Below are 20,065 nucleotides of genomic sequence, written 5' to 3' on the forward strand. Positions count from 1 at the left end.
ATCATCTGCCACATTTTTTTTTCCAGTGAGAAAAATTGTTTAAAATTGTAGAGTAAAAATACGAGTCTCTGCTGTCTTTTTGTCGATTTTATTAAAATATTTGAAAAAAAAGAAATTCTCGCTGAAATACAATCAAACGATTGGGAGAAAAAAAATACAATCGAACACCAGTGATTATTTCCAAGCTAATCCAAAACCGACAGAAAAAAAAACCATTAAGCCGAATTAATGTTAAAGGGATTAAAGAGCTTACAAAATGTTTTATGTCGATTTTCATCGTTTATTCATCAAAAAGAAAAAAAAGAAAACAATAATCAGACAAAATTTTCACCAATTTTTTTCCAACTCACTTTTAACGAAAAAATATTTTCTTCTATTTTTCTCATGTAGATTTTTTTTTTTTTTTTTTTTAATACGGAAATCAGATAAAATTTCATTGTAAAACAAATACATATACATGTTTACATTCAAGGTATGAAAGGATATTTCAACGGAAAAATCGTTCCATATCAAGCAAAAGAACAGAAAAAAGAAAGAAAGAATTATTCATGTGTATAGTAAAAGAAAAAAAAAGGGAAAATTTTCCGGTTATTTTTTCTTTTTGCTTTTTGCATTTATATGAACGATTGTCTTTTCATTTTTGTGCCACGACATATTATGTGAAATCTTTTCACATGGATAGTTTTTCCTCCAGCAAAATATAGTGAGTCTCTTGCGAAAATAAATAACTCATAATGCAAATGGAAATAAACAAAAAAAAACAAAATAACAAACAAACGAAACAATATGTAAGTAAATCAAAATTGTTGGAATCGTAAATCAAGATTAAAAAAAATGTAACGAGTGAAATAATACGTCAAATAAATATCATAAAAAATTGATAAAAAATTTTTTAATCTAATTTTAATTAAATTTCAAATTTTTTTTCTAATAATTCAATTTCCTTTCTTTTATTTTTCTCCTTATTTCGAATTTTCATTGTTTTGTATTCTCATATTTTTTATTTTTATTATTATTTTTTGGTCGTTGGTATTAAATTTTTTTTTATTTTTGCTTTAAAAATTTTTAGTAACATTTTCTTCATTGTTTTATATTCTCATATTTTTTATTTTTATTATTATTTTTTGGTCATTGGTATTAAATTTTTTTTTATTTTTGCTTTAAAAAGTTTTAGTAATTTTCTCTAATGTTTCTATAATAATTAATAACCTTTCAGTTACTGGTTTTTAGTTTAAAAATTGTTACACACTACACAATTTGCAAATGTGAAATAATTCCCCCGTCAATTAAAATTGCAGACCAATTTACATACTAAACGATTTTCAGCTCAAATTTTAATTAATTTATAACATTGCACAATTATACGTGAAATAAATAATTTCCCGATTACCAGTTTACTGATTGAATAAATTTTTTTTCATTTCTTGATTTTACAATTTACGATACAATAAATATTTGAAAGTTTATTTTTTTTTTAAGGAATATTTTTAATAATAAATTTTATTTTACGTATAATTTTTTTTAATAGAATTTTTTTTCCATAGAATTATAAAAGTAAATTATTTCTCGTTAACTAATCTTTATGTGATAATTTTTTTCTACTCACCAAAATTTTAGTAGTATAATTTTTTTGACTGTATAAAAAATTGACTTTAAAAAAATTGATTAAATAGAAATCAAATAAATATTATTATTATTACGAATTCTTCCTTTGATTAGAAAAAAAAAACAAATAAAAATAAGAAAAATGAGAAAAAAAGAAAAATATTAATAAAAATAATAATAATATTAATAGTAATAGAAAAAAGCCTTCGTGGCCGTGCGGTTTAGTTTCCTGCGTTATTCAGGTACGCATTAGGGGACAGGAGTTCGATCCCACATGCGAGAGCGATATTTTTTATTCTTCGTTTAAGCGTCTAGTAATAGTTATTACGTAATAATAATAGTAATAATAATAATAAGTAGCAATAAACAATATTTAATTAATAATTAATTAAATAATAATTTTATTAATTCAAAAATAAAAATAAATTGAATAATAAATAATAGAATAATGACTAAAAAAATAGTGAAAATTATGAATATAAAAATTTATTATTATTTTATTGTTTAATGCTACAAATAAATGAATAAATAAAATAGAAAATTTAGAAAATTTTCTCTTTTTTAAAAATGTTCTAAATTCCATTTGACCTAAAGAAAAAGAAGTATAACACTTGAAATAATAAATTGCAAGGATAATATTGTTTAATTTTGATAAGTGAAAATAAATACAAAGTGATAGAATATAAAAAGTCGTTTAGTTGCAAATTTTGATAAATTCTTTTTAAATACTGCAACGAATAAGAGTTTCAAAAAACTTAAAATTGTGTGAAAATTATTTGACGATTTCGAAAATAGAAAAATGACAACTAAAGTGAATTTATATAAAGTTTTCACTATTTTCGTGGGATTAATTATTTTGTTCACTGCACCTTCTACTGTGGCGCAGTGTCTTGGTCCGGGAAGTATTTGTGGAACTGACACTAGTGTTGGTGTCTGTTGTCCTGAACTTTATTGTTATCGATCACCAGGATGGTCAAGTCCTATATGTATTAGACGTTAAAAACCATTGCCAATCAAGCGGAAACATTCTTTACTTTTGAAAAACAAAAAAAGAAGAAAAAAAATTGAAGCAAATATTAAAAAATTGGTTGTAAATCAAAAAAATGGTAAATTATAAAAATTGTAAATTAAAAAAATTGTAAATAATAAAAATTGTCAATTAAACAGTTTTTGTGAATTCTCAAACGAAAATTTTTTACTTTGAGAAAAATCATTGATGTGATAAAATATGTTTTATATTTAAAAAAAATATTTAAAATAAATTTATCTTCTGAAAATTGAAAAAACTTTGTTAACTCACTTGAAATAATAAATTGAAGGAAAAAACGTTTTGTTTATTTTTAATATAATGATAAGCGAACAATAAAACCTCAATTTTTTTAAATTTGATCAAAACCTCAATAAGTTGGTGAATTAAGTCCATTTTTTACTGAAAGTTATACTGGAAGTTACTAATCAGTTGTACTGATTTCAAAAAGCATTGGAAAATTTTGATCAAAAAAATTTATTATTTTAGAAAAAAAAAATGATTTTGAAATTATTTGCATTTTTAATTATGTTTATGGGAATTGTTAATTTATTTAATTGCCTAACTACTACTACTGCAGATTGTATTGAAGAAGGTGGTCGATGTCGATTGGACCAATTTGTTTGTAATTGTTGTCTTGGCCTTACTTGTTTAACAGTAGGAGAAGGAGCCTCATATTGCGAATGTCGACGAGGTTAATTAATTTGTTGCGATTGTTCATAATATTTTAATAAAAATAAACAAATATTCATTGTATGTATAATAATAAAACATCTGCAAACTAAAACTGAATTTCTGTGATAATGAGCTTAGATTTTCAAAGTGGTCCAACCTTGACTACAATACGACTAAATTTTCTAAATTTATTTTTTAAAACAAAATATACACAAAGTACCTACAAATGGTGGTCCAATCCTGACTACGGGCTTTTTTACGATTTCCTACTATTCGGATACTTTTTTTTACATTTGTGGCACTAAAAACTACTTTTTCTTTGTTTTTCGAATATTTTATTTTATTTCATTTTAATTATAAATAAAATTATAATTATAATTGACACTACTTTAAATTCTCTAATAATTGAAATAAAAAAATGATTCTTAAAATATTAATAAAATTCTTAGAAACAATGAAATAAAATTTTAATTAATTTCTAAGAAATAAATAAAAAATTTTGATAAAATTCTTTGAAAAATGATTTAAAAGAAATTAATTATTTAAAACAAATTTAATAAAATTTTCCGAAAGAAGCTTTTGATAAAAAATAATTGATTTCAATTATTTTTATACAAATAATAAAATTATTCACAGCAATTCAATTATATGAAAAAATATAAAAAATATAATATAAAATATAAATAAATAAATTCTTAGGAGTTTTTTTTTAATCTTAGGAGTTTTATTTTTAATACAATTTTTAAAAAATTGCTCAAAAAATGAAATTATTTTAAAAAATTTTATTAAAATTCTTTGAAAAAATTCAATTATTTAAAAAATTGTTGATAAAATTCTCTATAAAAATTCAATTATTATCAAAGATTTTAGAAAATTTTTTCGAAAAATTCAATTATTTTCGTAAATAATAAAAATCTTGGCAGAATTTCAATTTTTTCAATACAATTTTTATAAAATGTTTCTAAAAAATTTGATTATTTTTATAAATAATAAAATTCTTATAGCAGCTTTTCAAATTATGTTTAATATACAATTTTAAATAAATTCCTTGAAAAATGCAATTATTTTTTGAAACTTTATTAAAATTTTTCAAAAAAATTAAATTATTAAAAAATTGTTGATAAAATTCTTTATAAGAATTCAATTATTTTCAAAGATTTTAATAAAATTTTTTGAAAAATCTAATTATTTTCGTAAATAATAAAAATCTTGTTAGAATTTTAATTTTTTTAATACAATTTTAATAAAATGTTTCTAAAAAATTTTATTATTTTTGTAAATAATAAAAGTCTCATAAAAGCTATTCAATTATTTTTAATATACAATTTTAAATAAATTCCTCGAAAAATGCAATTATTCTTAAAAAATTTATTAAAATTTTTCGAAAAAATTAAATTATTTTCAAGAATTTTGTTAAAATTCTTTATAAAAATGTAAATAATTGAATTTATTCTCGTTGAATTTTCTGATAAAAATTGATTAAAAAAATGAATTTCAGTTAAATTTTTTGATAATAATCAAATATTAGAAAAGTTATAGTATGATTTTTTTTAGAAATAATTAAATTTTAAAAGACTTTGAAATAAATTTTATATTATTCTAAAGAATTTAATTTTTTTTTATTTTTAAAAATTATTTTTAATTTTTAAATAATTCTATAATCTCAAAAACTTGGAAAATAATATTGAACTAGCAACAATTCGCGCGCGGCTCACTTTTCACTCACTTTTTATAATAAAATTATCAATTTTAAAAATAATAGAACTTAAAAATGTTGTATTCAAATTTTTTTTACAAAAATAAAATATGAATTCGAATATATTGTTTTAATAATATTATAATTATAATAATCATTTATTCTGACATAAGGAATTCAGAGAAAAGTCATAAATTTTTATTAAAAGTACTGAAAAAAATTAAATTTTTAGAATTCATATAGAAAATTCTGAATTTTTGTGTATTTTTTGTTTGACTTATCAACCATAAAATTACCACGAATTCTAATAAAAAACCTTCAATTTTTTTAAATTTCTAACTAAAATTTCTTCTCAAATAACTTAAATCTTGAACAACATTATAAAATAAATAAATTATTTATAATGAATAATTTTACTTAAATATTTCAAAATTAATTCCATTTTAAAAGAGTTGCGTTTACAAATTTTATAAATAAATTAACTTCAAATGGTTTTAATTTGAAATTTTATAAAATTTCAATGTTGAATTAATTTAATTAGAAATTTTAATAATTCAAAATCTTCTAAAATTAGTTAAATTTGTCAATATATATTTAATTAATAAAAACTCATCGCAGAATTTCAATTATTTCAAATACAATTTTAATCATAAATTCCTTGAAAAATGTTACTAATCTAAAATTTTTTTTTAAATTTGTCAAAAGAATTCAATTATTTAAAAATTTGGTAATAAAATTATTCAAAAGTAAATTAAATTTAAATTATTTAAATGAAGATTATAAATCTTAATTTTTACCTTTTTATTATAGCTCGGTAATTTATAGAAAATTTTTAATTTAGCAAAAAATTTCGTTCCATTGAACTCTCAGAGTACTTGTGGATCATTAAAAAATTCAAATAGAAAAAAATAAATATTTCAACGCAAAAAATTATGAAAAAGAAAGAAAAATTATATTTTTCTACTCTCGAATTTCCCCTTTCTTTTTGTCATCTGCTCCTATTAAATGATAATTAATTAAAATTGTTGGAGAATAAAATGTTTCTTATCTGAAACGATCCGGAAACATTCCACTTTGTGACCACTTGAATTTACCATTAGTGAATATTTTTCTTCTCTCTCTTTTTACATCCTAACTGACTTCGAAACCTTTTTTCGAGGGCGAAATTCGCTTTCCTGCTTTTTGCGGTTTAGAGCAGAGAGATATATATATATAGAGAGAGAGAGAGAGAGTGAAGTGAACAAAACAAAATGATAGGAAAAAAAAACGAGAAGAATGAAATTCTCTTTCGATTGAAAGGATATGAATAAACTGACAAAGCCTATATATGATTTATAACGAGGGTGAGAAAAGGAGAAAAATGGTAGAAAAATACAGAAAAAGAAGAGAGAGAAGGATAGTTAAATCCTAGGTAGAATATTATTTCGTTGTAATTTCGAGGAAAATGGAAAATGATTTTCATTTTTTGCTGCACGAACATACACAGGAGAAAAAAGAAAATCATTTTCCTCGTTTTATTATTTGGTTTGAGATTTGAGTTGTACCGTAACTTGTTCATTATGTTTTGGAATGCTTTTGGAGGTAAATTGTCATGTTCCATTGTGACAGTAAATGAATATGAAGTTAAACAAAACGGTAGCTTGACGCATTTACGACAGGTGAGAGGCACAACGAAATTACCGTAGTTGCCTTTACCATCTGACGAGTGGATGCATTCAACGTCATATATAATGCAAAATTCTAAATGAGAAGGATAAACTCAAAACAAGTTCAGAGTGCTGAAAACTACACTACTAAAATTAATTTACACCGCGTACTCTCAAATATTTTTATTTAGAAGGAAATGAGTTATTTTTTACCTATTTTTTTACGAGACTTCTATTTATTTGAATCAAGACAAAAAGCATAATATGTGACAATAATATTGCCTCATTACACTCACAGTTTTTCTAAGAATATCAAATTGAGACAAAAAATTTTTTGTCTATATTTGATATCTTCAAAACATTTTAATTATTTTTATAAATTAGTAAAATTCTTCGCAATAATTCAATTATTTTTATAAATAGTAAAATCCTTTGAAGGAATTCAATTATTTTCAATACAATTTTAATTTAATTCCTCGGATGAATTGAAGAATTTTTAATTATTTCCATAAATTTCAATTATTTTCTAAAATTTTAAAAAATCCATCGAAACAATTCAATTCTTTTTTTAAATAGTAAAATCTTTACAAAAGTTCAATTATTTTTTAATTTTTAATACAATTTTATGAAAGAATTCAATTTTTTTATAATATTTTTCGAAAAAATTCAATTATTTTCATGAATAATACAATTTTTTTCAGAGATTCAATTATTTTCATAGACAATAAAATTCTTTTTATGAATTTAATTACTTTCATAGATAATAACTATCTTCGGAAGAATTCAAGTATTTTTTAATAAATATAATAAATTTTTTTACAAAAATTCAATTATTTTCTAAAATTTTAATAACTCCTTCGAAACAAATTAAATTATTTTTTAAATTGTAAAATTTTTGCAAAAATTCAATTATTTTCAATATATTTAATAAATTTCTAAATATTTCTAAAAGAATTAATTTTTTTTCTTAATTCGTTATATTTAAATTTTTTTTACAAAAATTCAATTATTTTCTAAAATTTTAATAAATCCTTCGAAACAATTCAATTATTTTTTTAAATAGTAAAATCTTTGCAAAAATTCAATTATTTTCTAAAATTTTAATAACTCCTTCGAAACAATTCAATTATTTTTTTAAATTGTAAAATTTTTGCAAAAATTCAATTATTTTCAGTCAATTTTCAATAAATTTAATAAATTTTTAAAAATTTCTAAAATAATAAATTTTCTTTCTTATTTCGTTATATTAAAATTTTCTTTACAATAAATCAACTATTTTCTAAAATTTTAATAAATCCTTCGAAACAATTCAATTATTTTTTTAAATAGTAAAATCTTTGCAAAAATTCCATTATTTTTAAATTTTTAATACAATTTTAATCAAATTTCATAAAAGAATTCAATTTTTTATAATATTATTCGAAAAAATTCAATTATTTTCATGAATAATACAATTTTTTTCAGAGATTTAATTATTTTCACAGACAATAAAATTATTTTTATGATTTCAATTACTTTCATAAATAATAACTATCTTCGGAAGAATTCAATTTTTTTTAATAAATATAATAAACTTTTTTACAAAAATTCAATTATTTTCTAAAATTTCAATAAATTCATCAAAAGAATTTAATTATTTTTTTAAATAGTAAAATCTTTGCAAAAATTCAAATATTTTTAATAATTTTTCAATAATTTAAATAAATTTCTAAAAAAAATTTTTTTTTTTCTTAATTCGTTATAAACAGATAAATTATTCTTATAAGTACAAAAATTTATAGCCAGAATTAAATTATTTTCTTATAATTACCTAATAAAATTCTTCCCAGGAATTCAATTATTTTTTAATACATTTTTAATAAACTTCAATAATTAAATATTTAATTATAATTATTAACAGACACGATTATTTAAAAAAAAAAAGTTGTAAAAATACTTTGTTTAATTCAATTATTCTCAAAATTTTCAATTAAAATTATTAAAGAAACTCCATTTATTTTTTTAAAACATTCAAAGAAATTCTTCAAATAAATTTAATTATGATTTCTAAAAAGTTTAAAAAAACTCTTCGAAAGAATTCAATTATTTTCATGAATAATAAAATTCTTCGTAGGAATTAAATTATTCTCAAATTTTTTGATAAAATTCTTTGGAAGAATTCAATGATTTTTAAAATTTTAATTTTAAAATTGAAAATATATTTGAAAAGAAAAATTATTGAAAAAGTTAGGAAACAAAAAAGCAAACAATATCTAACTTCAAAAATAGTCAAATTTAATATTAAAAACTGTTATTTCTATGAATCAATTTTATTATTTTTAAAGACAATTTTTTTTAGAAAAATTAGAAAAATTTATTTCAAAAGTGATGAAATTTACTCTAAAAATAAAAATATATTTAATAACTAATTTTAAAAAATTAATTGAATTTGGATTTTTCTTAGAAGTATAAGTTATTTTATACCTATTTGTTACCTTTTATTGAAAAATTTTGAAGTTGAAAGACTCTGAGAAATAATATGGAAAGATTTTTAAATTTCAAAATACTAAAATTTTTCTAAAGTTTGCGAAAAGTAAACATTTTTTCTTCAAACATAACTAAAAATTTTTCTGGCTTATAAGAAATGATCATTTTTACACTTTTTTTTAAATATGGGGAAAAGGGGAGAAAATTTATGATTTCAGGTGTTTTAGGGGATTTTAGTAATTTTAAGGGGATAAAATGGGGGAAAAAAAGAAAAAAGAAGACTAACTTGTAAATAACTGATATTAACTTCATTCAATACAAAAATTATTGAATCAAAAAAATTAAATTCAATAGCATAGGTGTTATTGAATCAATATTTTTTTTCAGTGTATTGGAGCAATATTTCCTCAACATTGCAGTAAAAAATATAAAAGTTTTTCAATAAAAAATCCTTATGGTTTTTTTTTAAGAAACAAAAAAGTTCCCTTCTTCAAAATCTATTTTTCTTTTTTTTTATCAATTAATTGATAAAATTGCAAAAAAATTCACTTCACATTGTGTATTAAATATAAGAATCGAAAGGGGTGAATTTCAAACTGGCTGACTAAATCCATGGATTGATCACTTTCATTGCGCAGAATTACGCTCTCGGTCCCAGTGCAACGACGACGACGACGACTTTCTAAAATTACTCTCCCATTGGAAATCGAAGAGAAAAAGTATCATCTCTCTTGCAAACTTGTATTAAAAAAGAAGAAAAAAAAATTAAAGCTATTTATTTTAAAATCTCTTTTTTTACAAATAATAACAATAACAATAAAAATAATAATTATTATTTTGTCAGATCAATTTTACGAGGCCATTAAACCAAAAAGGTTTTTTTAATTAAGTACGAGTTGTCAATTCGTGGTGTTTATTTTTGGCCAATTAAATATATTGTTCAAATAATTTTACGACCGTTATTAAATATTTTGTCAGATCAATTTTAAAATTGATCTGACAAAATATTTAATAACGGACGTAAAATTATTTGAACAATTATAATAATTATTATTATTTATTATTACTTATAAAATTAACTTATAATAATCATGTTTTTGTTATAAATAATTATTATAAATGATTATCACAGTTTTTATTTATTTATTTTATTTATTTATATATATATATATATATATATATATATATATATATATATATATATATATATCAAATCGATAATCAAATAAATTTCCTTTTCATTGAAATATTAAAAATTGAAAAAAATATCTTTTTTTAAACTTTTATTGTAAAAGATAAAACAAAGAATGTTAAATTAAATTAATTAATTTTTAGAATATATTAAAATTATGTGAATAAGAAAATAATAAGAAAAATAGAAGAGGAAAGTTTAAAATTAAAAAAAAAAAATTGTAAATTTCATGAGTTAAATTTTACGCGAAGATATTTTAATTTAAGCGAAAAATTTGAATTCCAACGGCTCACTGCAACTATCATCACTAAATCCTTTCATTCCCGGATTAAAGATTAGATTATGAACTCGCAGAGAAATTCGTTCCCTTCCTTCCTCTTCGTCTATCTTTCTCACTCTCCTTCCCCCCCCCCATCTACTCACTTCAGCCCCTAAAGAACGAGCGCAACTTTTGCCAAGAGATACTATCTTCTCTGCAATAATTTTATTACACAATGATAAAACTTGTTTTGAGTATGAGAAAATATTTCTCTCCAATTTTTTGTTTTTCTCCCTTTTTAGATGAAACATTTCTATAATAATCTTTGTTTAAAAAACAGAGCGAAGAAAACAATTATTACTTATGTTTATTTTTTAAAGAAAAAAAAAACCAAATTCATTTTGATTAATTTTTTATAAATATTGAATATATTATATATACATTTTTAAAGACATTGAATATTATTTTTTACCATTTTTAGTTTATTATTCATTTTCTGTTAAATACTATTTTATTTTTAAATTTTATTTTTAAACACACTAGGAGAATAAATAATTAAATTTTGTAAAAGTATTTTAAAATTTAGTGGAAAAAAATGCAATAAAGGAAAATTTTGATATAAAAAATCTAGGTACTAAACTTTAAAAGAACTTATATATGAAATTTAGAATATTACAGAACAAGAAATCTAATTCAAAAAATCCAAACCAAAAAATAAAAGAAAAAAAGTCCAAAGTACAAAAAATCCAAAATAAATATAAACATTCAAAATCAATAATGAAGCATGTGAAAAATCCACGTTTATACTTTTTAGAGATAAAATCCGGAATTTAAAATTTCTAATGTTAAAATCACAGGGTTTGAATTATTTACATAAATAATAAAATTCTTCAAAAAAAAAAATTCAATTATTTTCATAAATAAAAAAATTGGTTGAAAAATTTCAATTATTCTATAAAATTTTTACAATTATTACAAGAAATACCTACAATTATTATTTTCAACAATTTTGATAAAAAATTCTTTACAAAAATTCAATTTTTTTTTTTTCAATACAATTCCAATTAAATTACTCGATTAATTTAATTATTTTCAGAAATTTAAAATGTTAATTTTACCTATACTTTCGATTCACAGTCATCGAAATAAGTTAAAAAAAAGAACAATTTAATTCTCTAATTTTAGAGAAAAAATACTGCATTATTAATTAATTTAAATTAATTAATATTAATTTTGTCTGGTGAGGGGTGGGGAGGGGGGGGGTAATGAACTTTTGAACAATTATCAATTGTTTATTTAAAATTCGACAATAGGAATTATAGTCTAAATAATTTACGAAGGAAAAAAGAATCATAAAGAATGAGTAACTATAATAGAAATTAGAATAAATAATAAATACCTAATAAAAACCTTTTTTTTTATAAAATTAGAGGTAAAATTTATTTTTCAACAGGTACATTGACGATAGAAAAGAGTGAATAATTATTGATTATAATTTTGTTAGAAATTGCAGAAAAACAATTAAATAAATTATTTTCCGTCGAGGAAAAATCCAGAATGAAAAAATAATTGTTCATTTGAAAGTAGACTTAAGAATTATTTAGTATTAACGGTCTTACAAATAAAAATTGCCTTTTTTTATAATTATGATTTATGATTATTAATCAAATAATAGTAATTATTTAGTTTTTATCAAATTTAGTATTAACAGACTTAAAGATAAAAAAATAGCCTTTTTTTCATTATTAGATATAATTATTTATTTATTTAAAAAATATACGGGTTTACAATACGAAATTATTATAAGAACTAATTATATAAGAGTAATTATTATAAATTATAATTAGTAATTTTTCTTGAGAGAGAGAGAGGCGGGGGGGGGGGCTTAAGATAAAAAATCTCATTCAGAAACATAATTTCCAGTTAGAGAAATAATTTTCAGCGTTAGTGTGCGAATTTTTTTTTTCCTTCATTTTTTTCATTTTGTAAGCAAGACTGAAACAATTTCGGAGAACAATTAACGTTTTATTTCGCGTTTAATTGAATTTACCCATTTGGGAATTTTTATTTTATTTTTTTTTTATTAACAGAGAAGCGTTTTAGGATTTAAAAGAGTTTACGCATTTACATTTCACAGTTAGTGTATTAAGGTTCTTTTTATAAAGTGGAATTTTCGTTGGGAAATTTAGGAGTTTGAAATTGACATGTTTCGTTACAGACAATCGAGCGATTGAACATTTTCAAAGTACTTGAACGTTTAATGAAAGTTTATTTCATTTTTTTTTTTTTTTTTTTTTTTTTTTTTGAAGCTATTGAGGCGCAAGCACTCAATCGGAAAACTTTCCACAAGAACATAAAATACGCAAGCACGAATAGCCGCAACACGCAACGTGAGTTTTTCGCAAGAACTGTGGAAATGTAACGAAAGTCGATAATCTGTTTTTTTTCGTTTAGAGGGAAAAAGAAACTTCTTTTCTTTTTTTTCTACTTTTCCTTAGAAGCGAATGAATGAAAAAAAGCCGGTAAAAGGTTTCTTTTCTGATAAAGAATGTTTAAAGAATTCTTCACTCCGAGGAGCTTTATTTTCATTTTTTTTTTATAATTTTTATAATTGAATCAATAAATAATATAAGAAATCCAATTAAAAGTTTTTCGAGCGTAAAATAATTCATTAATTCGTGCGATTAGAAAAAAGAAATAGTGGCTAATAAATTATTGAATTTCTTGGAGGAAATTTTATTTTCTTTTATATTTTAAATGAAAATTTTTTATTTGTTTTATTTGATATTTGTCAAGTAGGTATTTTATTGAAAATTGTGTAAATGTATTAAAAAAGCAATTTATTCATTCGATTTTGCTTTTAGATTTCCTTTCAGTCATTGATTTAAAACAATGTTTTATTTTGTATTTATTTCAAATGCTGTTTGTAGAAACAGAAAATTACATTTTATTTTTTTTCCCCCTTTTCAAACAGAATACAAAAGGGGAAAAATTCTCTTTGATTTACTTGAAATAGATACGAATTTAATATTTTTTTTGTGTTTTTAAACTTTAGACAATAATTATATCATAATTATTTCCGACATGTGAATAAATAATAATTAATTAAATTTGAAAATTTCTATTTTATTCGAACAAAATAACCAACTTTTAATTCGGACGATTTTTCTGTTACTTTTCCCAATTAAAAACTTTTTCAAAAAAATGTTAATTTGTAACTTTTTTAATTTTTCATTTCTGACAATGCTAAAACTTCTAATAAAGCAGGAAATTTTTTTAAATTTAATATAAATTTAATTTTTTTTTAAACACAAATTTTTTAAAATTAAAAAAAATTTTTTTGCTTTTTTTTTAATTTAAATTTTTTTCATATTTATATTAAAGCGAAACAATTTTTAATTATATTCTTTAGGGGAAAAGATATTTTTTCAAAGTCATTTTTTAAAAAAATTTTGTTAATATTTTTTTTAATTCCTTTTTTTTAATAATAATAATTCTTTTCTTCCAAATGCGATAAAAGAGAAAAATTTTAATAGTCGAATAAAAGTCGCTTCCCTTATCGATACCAAAAAATTTTATTCTACGTACCGCAATAAATTATAAAATAATACCAATAAATCAAGAACCATTAAAGTAGAAACAATTCTAATGAATAAAATACAAATAATTCACGAAAGTAAATGAGATTAATATGTTTTCCAATAAAATGATAATACTCTCATAAATAAAATGAAACCCCCTGATGCATTTCACTGTCAAATAACTGACAACGAAAATTATTTTTAATTCTTCTCCACTTCATTTTTCTTAAAAAACAATTACTCACCTCATTTAATCGCATAAAATTCTTCCTTTATGCGATTAATTTTTGACGAGGTTAATTAATTCATAAAAAAATAATCGATTTCTAGAAAAAATCAAGTAAAAAAATACTATTCTCCATTTTTGAATAAAAAGAAAGGAGGAAAGAAGAAAAAAGAAGATATAAAGTTCACATATATGGTCCAATCAACTGTATCCATCCTAAGGTCGTTCACTTCACAACCTATGTTTACAGCTTATGTCAATATTTTTACTATCCATTTAGTTTCATGGTTTTGCAGTTTCAACGAAATTGCCCGTCGAGAATAAAGTTGACACTTAAAAAATAAAAGTCTATTGTTTGTCGGAGAATTTTTTTTTTGTTTTCTTTCTCTCTTTGAAAAAATGATTTTTTCCAAACATAGAAAATATTTTTTTTTTTTCCTATAATCCAGAAATTAAAGCACTAAAATAGTGTACTCACCGGTGTTCCTTTAAATGACGACGTAAGAGCGGAAGAACTTTTTTTTTTTTTTTTATCAAAAAAAAAACTAATCACAAAGTACGGAATTTAAGAAAAAAGAAGAGGAAAAATTTTTAAAAAAGAAAAACACACACGAATACGAAAACGATCGAAAATTGATTTTTTTTTTTATCAAAACAAAAATACGACAGAGAGAATAGGGGAGGGGCTGATGTGGGGGGGAGGGTAAAATTGATAAATTTTAAATAATTTTTTTTGCGGTTAATTATTTTTTTTTTCTTATTCTTCTTCTTCTTCTCTATTATAAAATCGCGAACATGTAAACCGTGCGTGACCGGAGTTTTGCGACAACTAGACGGACGGTTTCAAGAGAGAGAGAAGAGAGACATTGAACGAGGTTTCGAGGTTGCGGCAGTCGTGGCACGACGGGTTTTAGAGGGTTGGTTTCTGCGGAGGAGCCGACACCGCCCTCGCGCGAAATTCCTCGGGCGCGGCGACACGCGCCGACGCGAATACCAACGAATACGCAAACGCAAACATACAACCATGGTTTGGTCCATTTCAAGCTTTTCACCCCTGCCACTAGAGTCTAAGCAGTCAAAATGGAATGGGGGGGGGGGGAGAGGGAGTCTCTATTCTGCCTACGAAATTTTCGACAATTTTTCTCTTGGGTAAAAGAAGAGAGAGAGTGAGAGAGAGAGAGTGGTGTTTTTGGGGTGGGGAAAGAAGGAAGGGGAATAGATTTTTTCTCCAGGGATGAAAGAGAGCGAGGAAGATGAAAAAATTAATTACCACACGATTAATATTTTTCCCCTTACCCTCGCAATTAGAACTCCGGTTTTTATGTCTTTCTTGTAAAAATTTTTGAACATATTTCGTATATACCAAAAATTAAAAATTACGGACCAATTATTACTGACAAAAATATAACAAGTCAAATAACAATAATAATAAAATATAACTAAAATAAAAAAAATCTATAAAAAAAATTTTTTTTTAATATTAAAAAATTATAATTATATAATAATATAACTGGTCAAATAATAATAATAATAATAATAATAATAATAATAATAATAATAATAAGCAATAATAATAAAATATAACTAAAATAAAAAAAATAAAAAAAATTTTTTTGTTATTATTAAAAAATTAAAATTATATAATAATATAACTGGTCAAATAATAATAATAATAATAATAATAATAATAATAAGCAATAATAATAAAATATAACTAAAATAAAAAAAATAAAAAAAATTTTTTTGTTATTATTAAAAAATTAAAATTATATAATAATATAACTGGTCAAATAATAATAATAATAATAATAATAAGAAATAATAATAAAATATAACTAAAATTAAAAAAAATTAAAAAAAATTTTTTTTTATTATTAAAAAATTATAATTATATAATAATATAACTGGTCAAATAAGAGAACATTATACTTAAAATTATAAATTAAATTTTTTCATAACTCCGAGTCTTCGACTCGGAGTGATCAATTTCTTCATGTTTTATAATATAACCAAAGATGGTAAATTGATAAAATCATTATTTTATATTATATAAGAATATTGTCCTTTTTTTAAAACTTTTTTATCATTTCAATTCAATTATTATTTGTAAGAATTTTTCACTAAAATTTTTCTTTAAATCAATTAATTGTCGAAAATATATTTCAACAATTTTCCTCGCAATTTTCAAAATTCATTTATTTGCAATATTAAATTTTACAAATTTCAATTATTCGTGAATTCTTCAATTAAATATATATGTTACCGGCAAAGTATGTAATCAGGCATTTTATAAAATACCTAGGCAGTATATAAAATGCCTGTCTGTCTCAGGCAATGTGTATAAAAAAAAGATTTTCTATACATTGCCTAGGCATTATATAAAATGCCCACTAGACTTTAGGCAAAGTATAAAATTTAGTTTTATTTCAAATAATATACATTTTTCTGTTATAAAAATATTAACTTTCTTTTGTAATTTATTTGTTACAACACGGCATACTTGAATGACATTTCGACTGACACTGGACCTTATTTTTTATGCATAAATATTTGTTGCTTTGACAGTTTTTTACAAGAACATTTTACAAAACCTTGGCCTGTTCCTTTTTCTCGGTAGCTTTAACATTATTAACATCACTTATCAACTGCTTATACCGTTCGTCTGATAAAAATATACTGTTTTTTGCCATTGCATTTTTAATTTTAGAAAATTCGGAAAAAATCTATCCCTTGTCACTGAAACATTTCCTATTTCTGCACTCATTTTAAGTTCAAATTTATGTTTCTGCGACTGATTACCTCAAAATGTGAGAATTGACTGACAAAATTTGTATTTTCTGTTAATTAAGTATTATTCTTAAGAGTTAGAAATATTGAACTTCATTGTATAAAATTACTCACTGCTAACATGCAGCTATGTAAACATAGCTAAAATACTTATTGTTATATACTTATTATTTTCTATTTGTAATAGAAAAATCGTGGAAAGTGTTTATAGAAAAAGGTAGACGTTTCAAGCTGCTGAGACTATTATATACTTTACCTTATGCTCGATGGGCATTTTATAAAATACCTAGGAATTTTATAAAATGCCTAGGCAATATATGAAAAAATAATTTAATTATATACATTGCCTGAAATGGACAGGCTTTTTATATACTGCCTAGGCATTTTATAAAATGCCTGGATTTCATACTTTGCCGGTAACATATATATATATATTAGAAAATAGAAAACTTCAATTAATATAAAAAAATTTCAATTACTTTTTTTAAAAAAAATTAATGTCAAAATTCAATTATTTCTAAAAATTCAAGCTATATTTTTATTTATTAAATAAATTTGACAAAAGTTCCATTTAATTGGAAATTTAATTTAATCTTTTTACATTAATTATTGGAATTTAACTATATTTTTGATAAAATTTAAATTATGAAATTCTTCAGAAGACTAATTCTTTTCATAATTTATCTAAATTAAAGTATTTAAAGACTGCAATTTAAAAGACTTTTAAAATTTAATTATTTCTAAAAAAAATCATACTATAACTTTTCTAATATTCGATTATTAGGTATCAAAAAATTTAACTGAAATTCATTTTTAAATCAATTTTTATCAGAAAATTCAACGAGAATAAATTCAATTATTTACATTTTTATAAAGAATTTTAACAAAATTATTGAAAATAATTTAATTTTTTCGAAGAATTTTAATCAATTTTTTAAGAATAATTGCATTTTTAGATGAATTTATTTAAAATTGTACATTAAAAATAATTGAATAGCTATTATAAGACTTTTATTATTTACGAAAATAATTAAATTTTTTAGAAACATTTTATTAAAATTGTATTGAAAAAATTGAAATTCTGACAAAACATTTTTATTATTTACGAAAATAATTAAATTTTTCGAAAAATTTTATTAAAATCTTTGAAAATAATTGAATTCTTATAAAGAATTTTATCAACAATCTTTTAATAATTTAATTTTTTTGAAGATTTTTAATAAAGTTTTAAAGAATAATTGCATTTTTAAAAAAATTTATTTAAAATAAATTGTATATTAAACATAATTTGAAGAGCTACTATAAGAATTTTATTATTTACGAAAATAATTAAATTTTTTAGAAACATTTTATTAAAATTGTATTGAAAAAATTGAAATTCTGCCAAGATTTTTATTATTTACGAAAATAATTGAATTTTTCGAAAAAAATTTTCTAAAATCTTTGATAATTAAATTTTTACAGAAAGTTTTATCAACAATTTTTTAAATAATTGAATTTTTTCGAAGAATTTTAATAAAATTTTTAAGAATAATTTCATTTTTTGAGCAATTTTTTCAAAATTGTATTAAAAATATTTGAGAAATTCAAACTATATTGCTTTTAATATTCCATTATTATCTAAACTTTTAACTGAAATTCATTTTTAAATAAATTTTTATTCAAAAATTCTACCAGAATTCAATTATTTAAATACAAAAAAAATAATTTATTGAATATTTGAATTTTTCTTAAAATTCAATTCTCATAAAGAATTTTATCAAAATATTTTTAAATAATTGAATCCCTAAGAAGAATTTCACTATTTTTGAACACAATTAAATTTCTGCGAAGGATTTTATGACTCTTGACTTGATAACAATTGATTTTCTGCAATAATTTGTAAATTCTCCAAAATTAAATCTTTTTAGTGTTAACTAAAATTTTTCTATAAATCCATTAAGTCTTAAATGGATTTTATAAATCCATTTAATAAGTTTTAAAATAGTTTTTTGAGAATTTTCTAATTCATTTGTTTTTAACTGAAATTCATTATTAAATAAATTTTTATTCGAAAATTCTACTAGAATTCAATTACTTGAAAAGAAAAATAAATTAATTCATTGAATATTTGAATGTTTCTTAAAATTTAATTCTCATAAAGAATTTTGTCAACAAATTTTTAAATAAATGAATTCGTTTGACGAATTTTAATGAAATTTTTAATAATAATTACCTTTATAGAGGGATTCGATTAAAATTTTATTAACAAATTTTTAAATAATTTTGAATTTTTTGGAAGATTTTATTAAATAATAATAGATATATATTAAAAATCATTGAATTAAGGGAAATTTTTGACAATACCTAATTGAAATTTTGCCAAGAATGTTATTAATATGTTTGAAAATAATAATTGAATTTCGGAGAAGAATTTTATTATTTATAAAGGTAATTGAAATTTTAAAGAGACTTTTTAAAAAATTTTGAACATTATTGAATTTTTGCGAAGAATTTTATTACTTTTGAAAATAATTGAATTTTGCAATAATTTGTAATTTTTTTTCTAAATAATAAAATTTTTTTTTGTGAATTCAATTATTTTCAGAAATAAGAAAACTCAATGCAGTTACACTGTATAAATTTTTAAGAATTTTTACGAATTATTTATGGTGAATCTTCGAAATTTTCTAGGAAAAATGCTTTTCCTTAAAAGGCTGGTGAAAATTACCAAAGAATTTAATAAAAGAATAAAATAAAAGAATTCAATTATTTTAAAAAAAATGTAATAAAATTCGTTGCAAAAATTCAATTATTTTCATAAATAATAAAATCCTTCGCAGGATTTCAATTATTCCAAAAAATTATGCAATAAAGTTTGTTGCAAGAATTCCATTATTTTTATTAAGTAATAAAATTTTTCACA

At 21.0% G+C, this 20,065-nt stretch overlaps 1 protein-coding gene across 1 annotated transcript in view; it reads right to left on the reverse strand.

Annotated features, from left to right (window-relative positions):
- The window catches only part of LOC122503852 (acetylcholine receptor subunit alpha-like), a 252,448-nt gene extending 237,032 nt beyond the window's left edge, over positions 1–15,416 (reverse strand). Inside the window, exon 1 of the mRNA XM_043614597.1 lies at positions 14,852–15,416. The gene's annotated coding sequence lies outside the window, so the exon portion shown is untranslated. The remainder of the gene's footprint in view (positions 1–14,851) is intronic.
- Between the last annotated feature and the right edge of the window lie 4,649 nt (positions 15,417–20,065).

This window comes from Leptopilina heterotoma, unplaced genomic scaffold (genome assembly GCF_015476425.1).
Source record: "Leptopilina heterotoma isolate Lh14 unplaced genomic scaffold, ASM1547642v1 Lhet_270, whole genome shotgun sequence".
Taxonomy (NCBI): domain Eukaryota; kingdom Metazoa; phylum Arthropoda; class Insecta; order Hymenoptera; family Figitidae; genus Leptopilina; species Leptopilina heterotoma.